General features: G+C 39.4%; 1 non-coding gene across 1 annotated transcript; it reads right to left on the reverse strand.

The window, feature by feature from the left end:
- Positions 1-1,196: 1,196 nt before the first annotated feature.
- TRNAV-AAC (transfer RNA valine (anticodon AAC)) lies at positions 1,197-1,269 on the reverse strand. The gene has a single exon. It is a non-coding gene; the product is annotated as a tRNA-Val (tRNA).
- Between the last annotated feature and the right edge of the window lie 12,565 nt (positions 1,270-13,834).

Here is a 13,834-nt window from a genome sequence, read left to right on the forward strand (position 1 = left end):
CACAGTGTTATTGTTTAACACATACAATCAAAGAGGAGGATAAATACTCGGGTTAATAACCCAGGATGACCCAGTCACCCGAGAAAAATTATAATAATAATAATAGTAATAATAATAATAATAATAATAATAATTATCATCATCATCATCATCATCATCATCATCATCATCATCATCATCATCATCATCATCATCATCATCATCATCATCATCATCATCATCATCATCATCATCATCATCATCATTATTATTATTATTAATTTTATCTCATTTCATCATACATAAATAGTATAACAATTTCTGGGGGATCGTGGCATAAATTTATTCCCTCGTTCTGAGGAATCACAGATGCTGTAGGCATGCAGTGATGGTATACATTATGTAGATTTAACCTAAGTTCATCAGTAAAGTCAGTTAGAGTAACTTAATTCAACTGGAATCCTGCGGTCCCTTCATAGGATGCCACTCACACCATCAGGCTGAAGCCTTCCTGTGTTTCTTTGTCGCCAGGTAACAGGGCGAGTCTGTGTTAAGTAAAATTACTAAGTAAAATTACTAAGTAAAATTACTAAGTAAAATTACTAAGTAAAATTACTAAGTAAAATTACTAAGTAAAATTACTAAGTAAAATTACTAAGTAAAATTACTAAACGAGCTTTATTCATGTTATGTAATATCGTTTATTTAAGGAAGTTTAAATCGTTTTACTGAAACGTAAATGTATTTTTTATTAGGGTTTTAAAGGCATATAAATGTGGCCATACAAATAAAGTTCATTATAGAGATTTAATCTAAGGTAATCCAATGACGTGAAACAGTGGTTTGTATAAATTCCTGTTAAGTAATTAAGTTTATTCAGGTATACACAAATACAGTTACATTCCTACATTAATTATAAGTTTAATTGTGCTTAATAAGTCACTTTGACTTGTTTGGGTTTCCCTAGGTAATTTACACTATATATGATAATTATACTTAGGTGTACCTATGGCTAAATAATCTTACTTAAAGCCTGTAATTTATTTCCCCTTCAGGGAGGTTCTTTCATGCCGTTAAGGGACTTTTATTTCTTTGGCATTATGTGATTTCCACGGGTTTAGGTCTTTGCTCTGAGTTGAACAAAATAAGATTTATGCCTGGTATAAGCACTGAGTGTAAAAAAAATATTTTTTACATGCTTGAGGAGAAGAAATAATTGCTCCCGCCAGGGCTCGAACCTGGGACCTTCTGCGTGTTAAGCAGACGTGATATCCACTACACTACGGGAGCGGTGACATTTACTTTACGTTGTGCATAGATTGTGTAACTGCTTCTTTATTGAGTACGAGGAAATAGAAGGTTTAAGATAAATAACCCAGGATATCCCAAAAAAGCGAGTCAGTCTGGCTTATTTCCCCACAGCAATCGATTAATATTTGGGTACCTACTTACTGTTATGTAAACAGGCTTGGTTGGTAGCGTCCTCATCGCACACACTGAGGAACCAGGATCAATACCCAGTTATCCTAGGTTCTCTACACATGCTGATCCCCTCAAGGAAGGCTCCTTGATGCTGGTAAGTAAGTAAGTAAGTAAGTTTATTCAGGTATACACAAATACAGTTACATAGAATTATCATACATAGCAGCATATGTGTAGAGAACCTAGGATAACCCAAAAAAAGTCAGACAGACTTATTTCCATTGGGGTGAGGGGCTCTAGATTCAGGGAGTTGGATCTGTGCTCCAGTTCCCTGAATTAAGCCTGAATGCCTTCCACATCCCCCCACAGGCGCTGTATAATCCTACAGGTTTAGCGCTTCTCCCTTGATTATAATAATAATACACATGCTGATATGTATGACAATCTATGTATCCCTGAATAAACTCACAGGGGTGAAACGTTGGGCATGTTTCCTTATATATTTTGCCTCTGTTCACCTACCAGTAAGTAGGTACCTGGGTGTTAGCTGACTGTTGTGGGTTGCATCCTGGAAGAGAAGATTAAGGAACCCACTGGAAATAAGACAGTCCCTGATATCACACTAACTTTATTGGGTCAACTTGAGAGGCTAGTAAGTAACCATCCGTGTTACTAATTAGAACAAAATCTTAACTTATCTTAGCCCCTTTAGTGTACACAGAATATGTTAGTGTGTGTGTGGTATATACCCGATGTTGAAAATTAGACGTATGTGCATCTTCTTGGAATCTTTGTTGTAGACGTTTCGCCATCCAATGGCTTTATCAATACAAATTTAAGGACATAATTGGAAGAAAAGAACTATATACAAATGATGAGGTAATCAGTCCCTCAGCCTTGGAATTGGTGTGAAAAGCACCGTAGCTCTTATCTTCCAATTATACCTTGAATTTGTAATGATACAGCCAATGGATGACGAAACGTCTACAATAAAGATTCCAAGATGTTGCACATGTGTCTAATTTTCAACATTGGGTATATACCACTTTCATCTTGTCCGTACTGTATGCCATTCATGTACACACACGATGTTACATTGTGTGTATCTTGTGCACACTTAATAATATATATATATATATATATATATATATATATATATATATATATATATATATATATATGCAATAAGATCACAGTAAAGAGGTGATTTTAAAATATGCAAAACAACCACTGTGAAAGAGTAGTGAAATTCCAAGCGCTTTCGTGACTACTCACATTGTCATAGTTCCTTAAGATAAGATTTCGTTCGGATTTTTAACCCCGGAGGGTTAGCCACCCAGGATAACCCAAGAAAGTCAGTGCGTCATCGAGGACTGTCTAACTTATTTCCATTGGGGTCCTTAATCTTGTCCCCCAGGATGCGACCCACACCAGTCGACTAACACCCAGGTACCTATTTTCTGCTAGGTGAACAGGACAACAGGTGTAAGGAAACGTGTCAGAATGTTTCCACCCGCCGGGAATCGAACCCGGGCCCTCCGTGTGTGAAGCGGGAGCTTTAGCCACCAGGCCACCGGGGCACCTGACAATGTGAGTAGTCAAGAAAACGCTTGGAATTTCGCTACTATTTCACAGTGGTTGTTTTGCATATATATATATATATATATATATATATATATATATGGCACGGTTGGCAATACTAGGAGAGGCAAGTGTCGGTCATGCTTACAGCTTCGTTGTCTCAACTCGAATGGTTTCCTCCGCAAGCACGGTAGTTGCCCTGGTTCAGGATGTCCTCCTGTGGAAAGTGATGATCCAGAGCCACCTCAGGCACCTGAACCCTCACCAACAGATTTCATCTCATCAGACAATCTCTTGGAAGCAATTAAAGCAACAGGTACGAGGACACTCACACATATTCCCAAAGCAGCCCGTCCACACGCAGCTGGGAAACTTACAGACCTCCTGAAAAAAGTAAACGATGGTTCCACTATCTTAAATGCTCCACCAACCATCAAGGCATGGCACAACTTGCTACTTTTTGGCAATGTCTGCTTAGCTGTGCCGGAAAGAAGGGGAAAGAGGCTAGCCTCAATGATAATTAAATCCTTAAGAGATTTTCCTAGAGTTGATAACCTCATTCGCCTTCCCCGTCAACACAAAAAAGGGAGAGGCAGAACCCCCACTCACTCTACTGACAGTGAAAAAGTCAGAGTCCAGGTGAGCAAGAAAATTGAAGAGGGCAACACAGTGAGGGCAATAAGAATTATTACCAGTGAAGATACAGTTGCTCCCAGGGATGCTGACACGGCTGAAGCACTTAGAGGAAAGCACCCTGCCAGGGAAACCAGTGGCACCAACAGTTCCAACACCTCTGTCCCCACTATGGAACCATTGATAGTGGAAGACTCAGACATTTACAAAGCAATAATGTCGTTCCCATCTGGCTCTGCTGGGGGTTACACTGGAATAAGGCCACAGCATTTAAAGGAAATGGTTAATCCAGTTATTGGGGAAATTGCAGAGACACTGCTTTCAGAGATCACAAGGTTCATCAACAATTCCTTGGCTGGTCTGATCCCTGATGAAATTAGACCTTTCTTTTTTGGTGCAACACTTTGTGCACTTAAAAAGAAGGATGGAGGAATTCGGCCAATTGCAGTAGGCAACACCTTACGCCGCCTCGTATCCAAAGCTGCTGTCCGAAGTATTCGTGCACAGGCAGCCATGATGCTTCAACCAAACCAGCTTGGCTTTGGGGTCTCTCAAGGAAGTGAAGCAGCGGTTCATGCAACAAGGGCGTATATCAACAACCTGCCTGAGGACAATGCAGTAGTAAAATTAGATTTCAAGAATGCGTTCAATCTCCTGAAAAGAGACGTGGTATTAGCAGCAGTACAAGAACATTTCCCTGGTCTCTTCCCTTTTGTTTCAGCCGGGTATAGCAAGGAATCAATGCTTCTCTTTGGAGAGCATGAAATTACATCATCGGAGGGTGTCCAACAAGGAGATCCTCTTGCACCATTTCTCTTCTGTATAGCAGTTAGGGAAATCACAGTCAGACTGACCAGCGAGCTAAACATCTGGTTCCTAGATGATGGCACACTAGCAGGTACAAAAGAGTCCCTCCTACATGACCTTACACAGGTAATGACACGGGGACAGGAAATGGGTCTCATCCTGAATCCATCCAAATGTGAAATCATCTCAGTCAGTCAACAAGTGATAAATGCAGTGAGATCAAAACTACCAGGAGCAGCAGTCATTGCCCCCACAAATAGTGTCTTGCTAGGAGCACCTCTGGGAAGCAATGCCATTGACACAATTCTCAGGAAGAAATTGGAGGAGTTAAGGAGAATGGAACAACGAATAGGCAATCTGGACACCCACGATGCCTTGTACCTTCTCACAAAGTGCTTGAGTCTGCCCAGGTTGACATATTTCCTAAGATGTGCACCTTCATATGATAACCCTATACTGCAAGAATATGACAGTATTCTGAGGCAGATTTTTACGAAAGTACTTAACCTTACTCTAGAAGACGGGCAGTGGAACCAAGCTACACTTCCAGTCAGACTAGGAGGCATTGGTGTCCGTAAGTCATCACAGATTGCGCTACCTGCTTTTCTGTCCTCGTGTATTGCATCCAGAGAGCTTGTAGCAGCGATTCTCCCTGAACATCTTAGGGACAAGATAGGAGTCCAGGACCAAAAATTCATTGACGGAGCAATGATATGGGATAATCTAACGGGCTCTGGAGCCAGACCTGCTCCCCCCAACAACTACAAACAATCGCACTGGGATGGTCCAATAGTGGAAAATATTGCCTCAACAATGCTTCAGAGTGTGTCAGGGAAGGATAGAGCCCGCCTCCTGGCAGTGAGAGCCCCTCATGCTGGGGACTTTCTGTTGGCTCTTCCCAACTCCAGCCTTGGCACACGTCTCGACCCACAGACCATCCGCATCGGTGTTGCCCTTCGACTTGCCGCCCCTATTCTCGCCGAACACAGGTGTATTTGTGGCAGTGAAGCAGCAGACCGATTCGGGTACCATGGTCTTGTGTGCCGTAAATCCGAGGGAAAGATTGCAAGACATGAGGAGGTTAATAACATTATCAAGAGGAGCCTCACAACAGCTGGATGCCCAGCAGTAAGGGAGCCACCGCAACTATGCAGATCTGATGGCAGCCAGAAGCGTCCAGATGGTATCACCCTTCAAGCCTGGACAGATGGGAAGCAGGTGGTGTGGGACTATACATGTGCATCTACCTTGGCTGATACCTATCTCCAATACACCAGGGAGGAAGGAGGGGCAGCTGCCAGCTTCAGGGAGTCCCAAAAGTCTAGAAAATATGGAGAACTTGCCCATCATTATATGTTTGTTCCCATAGGCTCAGAGACCCTTGGCTCATGGGGAAAGAGTGCATCTAAATTCCTTAAGGAGCTGGGAAAAAGACTCATCAGGGTAACTAGGGATCCCAGGGCAGCTAGTTTTCTGTTCCAGCGGCTCAGTGCGGCTGTTCAAAGGGGTAATGCCTGCTGTATTTTGGGCACACGCCCCAGCTCTGAGGAGCTGGATGAGATTTTCACCTTATAATCGGTGATACACACGTAACAACATGTACCGTATATGCCACCTTTATATCAATAATGTATCTCTTAAATCTTCTGTACCATATTATGTAATAAAATATTCCTATATATATATATATATATATATATATATATATATTAGGGTGTACACAGGGATGCCCTGTATGTTTAGCGTAAGATAAGATAAGGTTTATGCATGGTGAACACAGCTCATCCGATATGTATTTTGGACACATGATACTGTGTGAATGATATACATAGACGGTGTTACTGTGTGTATTTACTTTACACAGACGGTTTTGTTGTGTGTGGTGCACAGAAAACAGTGCTTGTGGTGCACTGAAGACGGTGTTACTGTCTGTAGTGCACAGAAAATAGTGCTATTAACTATGGTACACAGAAAAGTGTTATTGTCTGTGTGGACAGACAACAGTGTTACTGTCTATGGTGTACAGAAGACGGAGTTACTACTTTCTGTGGTGCACCCAAAATGGTATTACTGTATGTGGTGCATAGAAGTGTTAATGTCTGCGGTTGTGCACAGAAAACAGTGTTACTGTCTGTGGTGTAAAGAAGACGGTGTTACTGTCTGCGGTGGTGCACAGAAGAGTGTTGCTGTCTGTGGTGAAGAGAAAACGGTGTTACTGTACGTGGTACACAGAAGACGGTATTGCTTCTGTGGCGCACAGGTGTTACTGTCTGTGGTGCACAGAAAACGATGTTACTGTCTGGGGTGCACAGAAAACGATGCTACTGTCTGTGCTGCACAGAAAACAATGTTACTGTCTGTGGTGCACAGAAAACGATGTTAACGCCTGTGGTGCACAGAAAACGGTGTTTTTGGATAAATGTAACTTTCCGATCCAAGGGAAAGAACATAATGAAATAATTAATAATACGGAACGTAATTAAAAGTGCAGGGATTCTTTTAATCAGTTACTGCTAGCCAATAAAAAAATCAAAACCAATGCAATAATGATCTTAGTGAATTATCCTAGGATAAAGCTAACTAATGTGCCATGACCAAAATATCTACATGCCCTCAGAACTACAGCATGTACAAATTTATACTAATGTCCCTAAAATATTTGTAGGTTTCCCTAAATACAGGAGGGGCCCCTCATATACAGCAGGTTAAGTTCTGGGTTACTACTGTGAAGATAAAATAGCTGTAAAGTGAATCATAGCCTTTTTTTCACTTATAAATGCATATGGTATAAACCTTGGTAATAAATACCGACAAGTTGGTTTAGAAAGACACGTAAGCAAACACTATAACATATTTATTAGAAAACGTTTCGGTCCTGGGACCTTGATCACTTCTAACATCTTCTAACACTTCTAACATGTTAGAAGTGATCAAGGTCCCAGGACCGAAACGTTTTCTAATAAATATGTTATAGTGTTTGCTTACGTGTCTTTCTAAACCATAAATGCATATAAAAGCCTGTTAACATTTTTACTCTATCATATATTAAGTGAGCAATATAGTTAGGCATACAAAATGCATATGCAGTACACACATTACTTACCTTAAAATATTTTCGTCCTAAACTTATAGTGAGTAGTGAATATATTTATTGTAGGAAGTCTGAATAAATGAAGAATGGGTATAATTGAAAACTGCTGTATTAGCGAAACGCTGTAAAGCGAAGCGCTGTGAAGCGGGGCCTGCCTGTATAGCTTAATCTGATAGAATCTACTGTTTGACTTCGTATCAAGAAGCATAATTAAAAAGAAATCCCCAGTTGCATTCAAATAGCGAATTGTTAACAAGAATGAAGAGAAGACACAGATGCAAAACATTCTTGTCATGTGTAGAGTTTTATCAGGTTTTATATTTCCTTACTGTCGGTTACTTTACTTAAATCTAGGTTAATTTATGTTAGCCTAGGTTAGCCTGAACTAGACAGATATTTTTTTTTTAATGGCTTAGATCAGCCAGGGATCAGTTCACCGTAATGCGTGCGAAAGTTTCTGTTTCAGTTACGCTACTGAACAGAGAGTTTGTATAAATTGTGAGAAAACAGAATGGAAATCGTTTACAAGAGGTGTTCCCCAAGGGTTAAGTTTCTGCATATGCATTGTACAGAATATACAAAAAAACTTATGTGCACAAAAGCCTATGAATTAGACAACGAAAGAGTTAAGAGTACACTTGGATATACTTTATCTGTTTCAAACATATTTATTTTATATGCTCGGGAATTCTGTTTTTTTTTTTGTTTTTGTTTATAACATCCCCCGATATATAGAGTCTCATGTATTGTACATCTTGATATTCATTAATAAGTGGACAGCTAAACACAGCATTTAAAAAATGGCCTATAACGTTAACCACATACTTTACATTCAGTTTGACCTGTGTATATGCCTAACAGCCAAGTGTATGTACTTGTAAACAAGCCTAAGCCTGGTTATTACAGCATCTGTTATTCCATACAGCTTGTTGATCCGTATATGCGCTTCTCTACCCTCATGTCATAGCATTTTAGAGCTACTCAAACCTCTTCCAGATGTCTCAGTTAGCGCAATTATATAAGATATAACGAGCTACAGATGTTTACATTAATGTGACAATGGAATTTATTGTTTTGCTCTTTTAATAATCCATGATACAGCTAGATGAAAATTATGTTTGACTTCTTTTTTCTTAAGCTAATTTATTAATCTCATATCAGATAAGTCATAACATGAAGAATTATCACATTGTACATCATTTACGTATATATAGTCAAGAAATAACAAAAAAGGCACAATACCGTGACTGGAACGATACACAAATAACCCGCACATAAAAGAGAGAAGCTTACGACGACGTTTCGGTCCGACTTGGACCATTGACAAAGTGTGACTTTGTCAATGGTCCAGGTCGGACCGAAACGTCGTCGTAAGCTTCTCTCTTTTATGTGCGGGTTATTTGTATATAGTCAAGAACATTCAGTGATGACTTAGTAATGATCAAGGACTCACACTCATTGCTATAAATTAACCTTAGTACCATCTGGAAATAATAAGTTCAGTGTTTATTGCTGTAGTTGATTTTTTATTGCCTAAACTTAACTTTAAAAATCATCTTCAGTATGAGATATGCCGAGTCCTAATTCTTGGAAAAAAAAAAATGACAGTAGGGCTCATGAACTAAATAATATAGAAAAATAATCAACCCAGATACAACAAAAAAAAAAAAAGGTATAAGAGTAATATAATTCGTTAATGAAGCATGATGCGTCCTCTTGATAAACGATAAGGATATATTTTTCACTTAAAGAGGCTGAAAAACTGCTTATCTATGATAACCTTATCTCAGGTGATACTGCCCTAAATATGTTAGCGCACTGACCTACAGTTTGCGATGGTTACGTCAATATACCGAGGTTTTTAAAACTCATTTGAAGTTAACCTTAATGGAGAAAAAATTCAATCTTCTCTTACTGCTTCTAGTATTTGCGGGTAATAGTTACAATCGGCCACTTTTATTTTTTTGGTGTAATTACCTATTTGAATTTGCAGGTGGTAAGCTCTACCTCTTGGACCCTGCCTCATAACTTTTAACCGGCTTGTTATTGATGCTTTTGAGCTCCTAGGTGGAGTCGCCTTGTTGATTTAGATTTTGCCACCGAAGTGGCTAGTTTATTGTGCATCCCATATCCATCCTGTGGACGGTAGCGCGAGAGCATGTGGGTACACAAAAGGCCTAGGAACTAGGCCCCAAAGGGTTAACAGGAATTTCCTAACTACCAATTTTTTTTTCTCCACTGTTATACTAAATAAACTTTTTTATAAATACATGTTGTTCATTTGCGTGTGTTGTCTCCATCCTCGTCCTCTTGGTCTGTAAGTAAGAAGTATAGAATACAAACACTTAGTCTAACAAAGACACATAAGCAGTTTAACATAAACACATAAGCAGTTTAACAAAGACATATAAGCAGTTTAGCAAAGACACATAAACAGTTTAACAGACACATAAACAGTTTAACAAAGACACATAAACAGTTTAACAAAGACACATAAGCAGTTTAGCAAAGACACGTAAACAGTTTAACAGACACATAAACAGTTTAACAAAGACATATAAGCAGTTTTACAAAGACGCACAAGCAGTTTAACAAAAACACACAAGCAGTTTAACAAAAACACACAAGCAGTTTAACAAAAACACATAAGCAGTTTAACAAAGACACATAAACAGTTTAACAAAGACACATAAACAGTTTGGTTACTCTTTTTAGGCAAAGGTTTCCTTGGAGACTATTTTTTTAAGTCAACAGAGAGTACAGGAAAAACACGAGAATATGTAGGGGGTGAGTTAGGACCGTAGGAGAGGTGCGGGTGACCTAACATTGCTTGTAATAACTGTTAAGTGAGGTCGTGTAGTTTTCTGAGCTGTATTTAGAATACAGAATTCAGTTGGCCTGGAAACCGGCCAGCTGAATTATGTGTGGTTCTGTCTGTGATATAGATTATAACTGATTATTAGCATTTTCTCTTGTTCTTGTTTTTTCCTGAATAACCAGTTTAGTTGTGAACCGGTTCGCGTGGCGGTTGTTAAACTACTTATGTATCTTTGTTCTGTTAACTTCTCTTGTTAAAAAGTCTGTTTATATCTCTCCTCTTTATGCCTCGGAGCATTGTGATCTCTTGATCTTCCAGAGATCTTCCCTGACCTTCCAGAGATCTTCTTTGATCTTCCAGAGAACAGAGGCTTAGCTCAATCTTCCTTATAGCTACCCCCTTACAGATCGCCTTCTTTGGCAAGATGAAGGTTCGACATTTGCGCTGTATGTTCAATTATTGAGACCAATGCTCTACCTTCTTCTCTGAGTAGTATCACTAATTTTTTGTCATTTTTTCTTCTGGTGTGCCAGTGAAGTAGCTTTGTGTTTTTGTTTTCGAGTCCATGCCCAGTTAACACGATTTTTCGCTTCCCAACTAATTTGAAGATAAGCATTCTAAAGTCTTCTGTTTTTTGACCTAATCCGGAATTGTGCTTACTCTGGGTTTTTTCCTAGTTTTTCTCTTCCCGAGTTTTTCCTCGTTGCATTGTTAGTTAAAATTTGAGTCCTCTCAGTGTCTCTTATGACTTCCCTCCGGTTGGGTACAGCCGTGCGTGTGTGTCGTCTTCCTGGGTTGCTAGTTAAGTTCGGAATGTGGGGGTTAGTATTTCGGTGTTAATGTTAATGTGAGAAATATGGGGAGGTGTTAGTGTGAGAGAGAAGGCTTGTTGTGGGTTTTTTATGTATACAGGTTAACTATGTAGGCTGGCGGTGTATTGCGTGCTCTCTCTCTTCTTATTTTTAACACAGGGTTTTGGAAGGTTAGGTTAAGGTTCCTAACTGTTTGCAAGCTAAGAGCTTATTATTAAAGATTCGCCGGTATTCTCCCGGCCCGGGCCTTTTCCAAGTGGTGGCCCGGCCTTGGCTCCCTCTTCAGGGAGTGTCTGAGACCTAAGTCTCCCATGGGAGGAGGCACAAGTACCTCCTCATCTTTGGGACCAACTGTCCCCAGGCCTAGCCACAAGCTAGGCCTCTCTGGTCTGCCATCCCCGCCCCAAGGGGGTTAATGGGAATGACAGTCTTGTGAGCTGTAAGCTCGGACTCAGGCACCTACCCTACCCTAGAAGGGTTAGGCATGGTGTCGATCAGCTAAGAGCTGTTACCTACATCAGCTCACTCTGTCTCTGGTCTTCAGGATTGTAAGTTGTGTTTCGTTATGTTAGAGAGACAGAAGCTTTATTTGCTGGCCATCTCCTAGGTTTTATCTATATCATCTTTCTTCGTGTCTTTGTATTTTTTATAAATAACTCAGAAATGGTTGTACAATGATACTTAAAAGAGAGCAAAACTTTTATTTGGACAACGTTTCACTTGCGAGCGAAACGTTGTGCAAATAAAGGCTTACTCTGCTGTAAGTTTTTGTATTATCATACCTGTTGGCATGTTTTTTTTTTTTCGTTTTTCAAACCATACTCTTGGAAATCTTGTATGAGGCTCCTCATACCTTACTAGTCTCTTAATCACCAGTCTCAAGTTTCTCCATCGATCTCCAGGATAGACATCACTTTTCTTTGGATGTCCCATGCATTGGTTCATGTACGTGCCTTGAGTGTCCCACACTGTGGTTCATGTACGTCCCTTGAGTGTCCCACACTGTGGTTCATGTACGTGCCTTGAGTGTCCCACACTGTGGTTCATGTACGTCCCTTGAGTGTCCCACACTGTGGTTCATGTACGTCCCTTGAGTGTCCCACACTGTGGTTCATGTACGTCCCTTGAGTGTCCCACACTGTGGTTCATGTACGTGCCTTACTACAAGAAGGGCCTTGTCCCTCTTCGCATTTTTACAAGTGTTACCTTCTCTATTATTTACTTCTCTTCACTGCAGTCTCCTCAGCTCTCTCATAAATTCTCTTCCCAATCTCCAGTCTTTCCTTCCTGCCTTTCATAACTCTCCATTTCTCTAAAAATTAGGTCCGATATTTCCTGCAAATTCCTCATTAAAAATAACTTTATCTCTGACTCACGAAGTCGTAATGATACGATTGCAAACAAACCATACCACGGGCGGGGATAGAACCCGCGATCAGAGAGTCTCAAAACTAGCTGGTCCAGTGGCTAACGCGACGGTCTGGAGTTTTGAGACTCTCTGATCGCGGGTTCTATCCCCACCCGTGGTATGGTTTAACTTGATCTCTCTTACACAAATAACTCGCACACAGGAGAGAGAAGCTTATGGAGACGTTCCAGTCACGGTATTGTGCCTTTTTGCTCGTTATCTACATTATTGCCTTCTTAAAAGGTAAAAAAAAAATTAAAGGTTAAAAGGCTGTGTTGTTGTTGTTGTTGTTGTTGTTGTCTGGTACAACTGGAAAAGTTGTCGCATGCTGCCAGCGACGATTTTAGTTCTTCCTCTTGTTATTCTCACTTTCCTCGCCTAAATCATGAATGACGTTCTCTGTTATTGAACTTGTATCAGCTCTCTGTCTCAAGACTGTTGGCAGGTATGGTTATTTCAAGGATCGGTTATATACATTTACTGCATGCACCGGTTAATTATCCATTAATGCGGTATCTTTTCCCTCACTTTGTTTCGTTCGTTTTATCTTATAACCCAACAAATCTTTAGTACTTTGCTGTTACTACATCAGGTCTGGTTAGTTGGTTTATGAGGTTTAAAGCCTATCGACTAAACATTTCATTAAGGCTGGCTGGTACCTGTACTTCATCAGTTAAGGATACTAAAATTATCGCTAAAGGAAACTCAGAATCATTCAAGGAAACTACTCTAGCTAGAGTTTTTCTAGCTAGACTCATTTCTGCAACATTGCAAGCTCCTGAAGATGTGTTGATTACAACATGAAAGGCCAATAACTATCATACAACTCCCCCTGTGATTGTTTTTCACATTATATAACAGGTGATTTCAGAATATGCAAAACAACCACTCTGAAAGAATAGAGAAATTCCAAGCGCTTTCGTGACTACTCACATTATCAAGGAACTATTAGTTCCTTGTTAATCCTTGAATTTCTCTATTCTTTCAGAGTGGTTGTTTTGCATATATAATATATATATATATATACATATAATATATATAAATATATATATATATATATATATATATATATATATATATATATATATATATGATATATATATATATGATATATATATATGATATATATATATGATATATATATATATATATATATATATATATATATATATATATATATATATATATATATATATATATATATATATATATATATATATAATGTCGTGCCGAATAGGCAGAACTTGCGATCTTGGCTTAAATAGCAACGCTCATCTTGCCAT

The sequence above is a fragment of the Cherax quadricarinatus genome, chromosome 33 (genome assembly GCF_038502225.1).
Source record: "Cherax quadricarinatus isolate ZL_2023a chromosome 33, ASM3850222v1, whole genome shotgun sequence".
NCBI classification, from domain to species: domain Eukaryota; kingdom Metazoa; phylum Arthropoda; class Malacostraca; order Decapoda; family Parastacidae; genus Cherax; species Cherax quadricarinatus.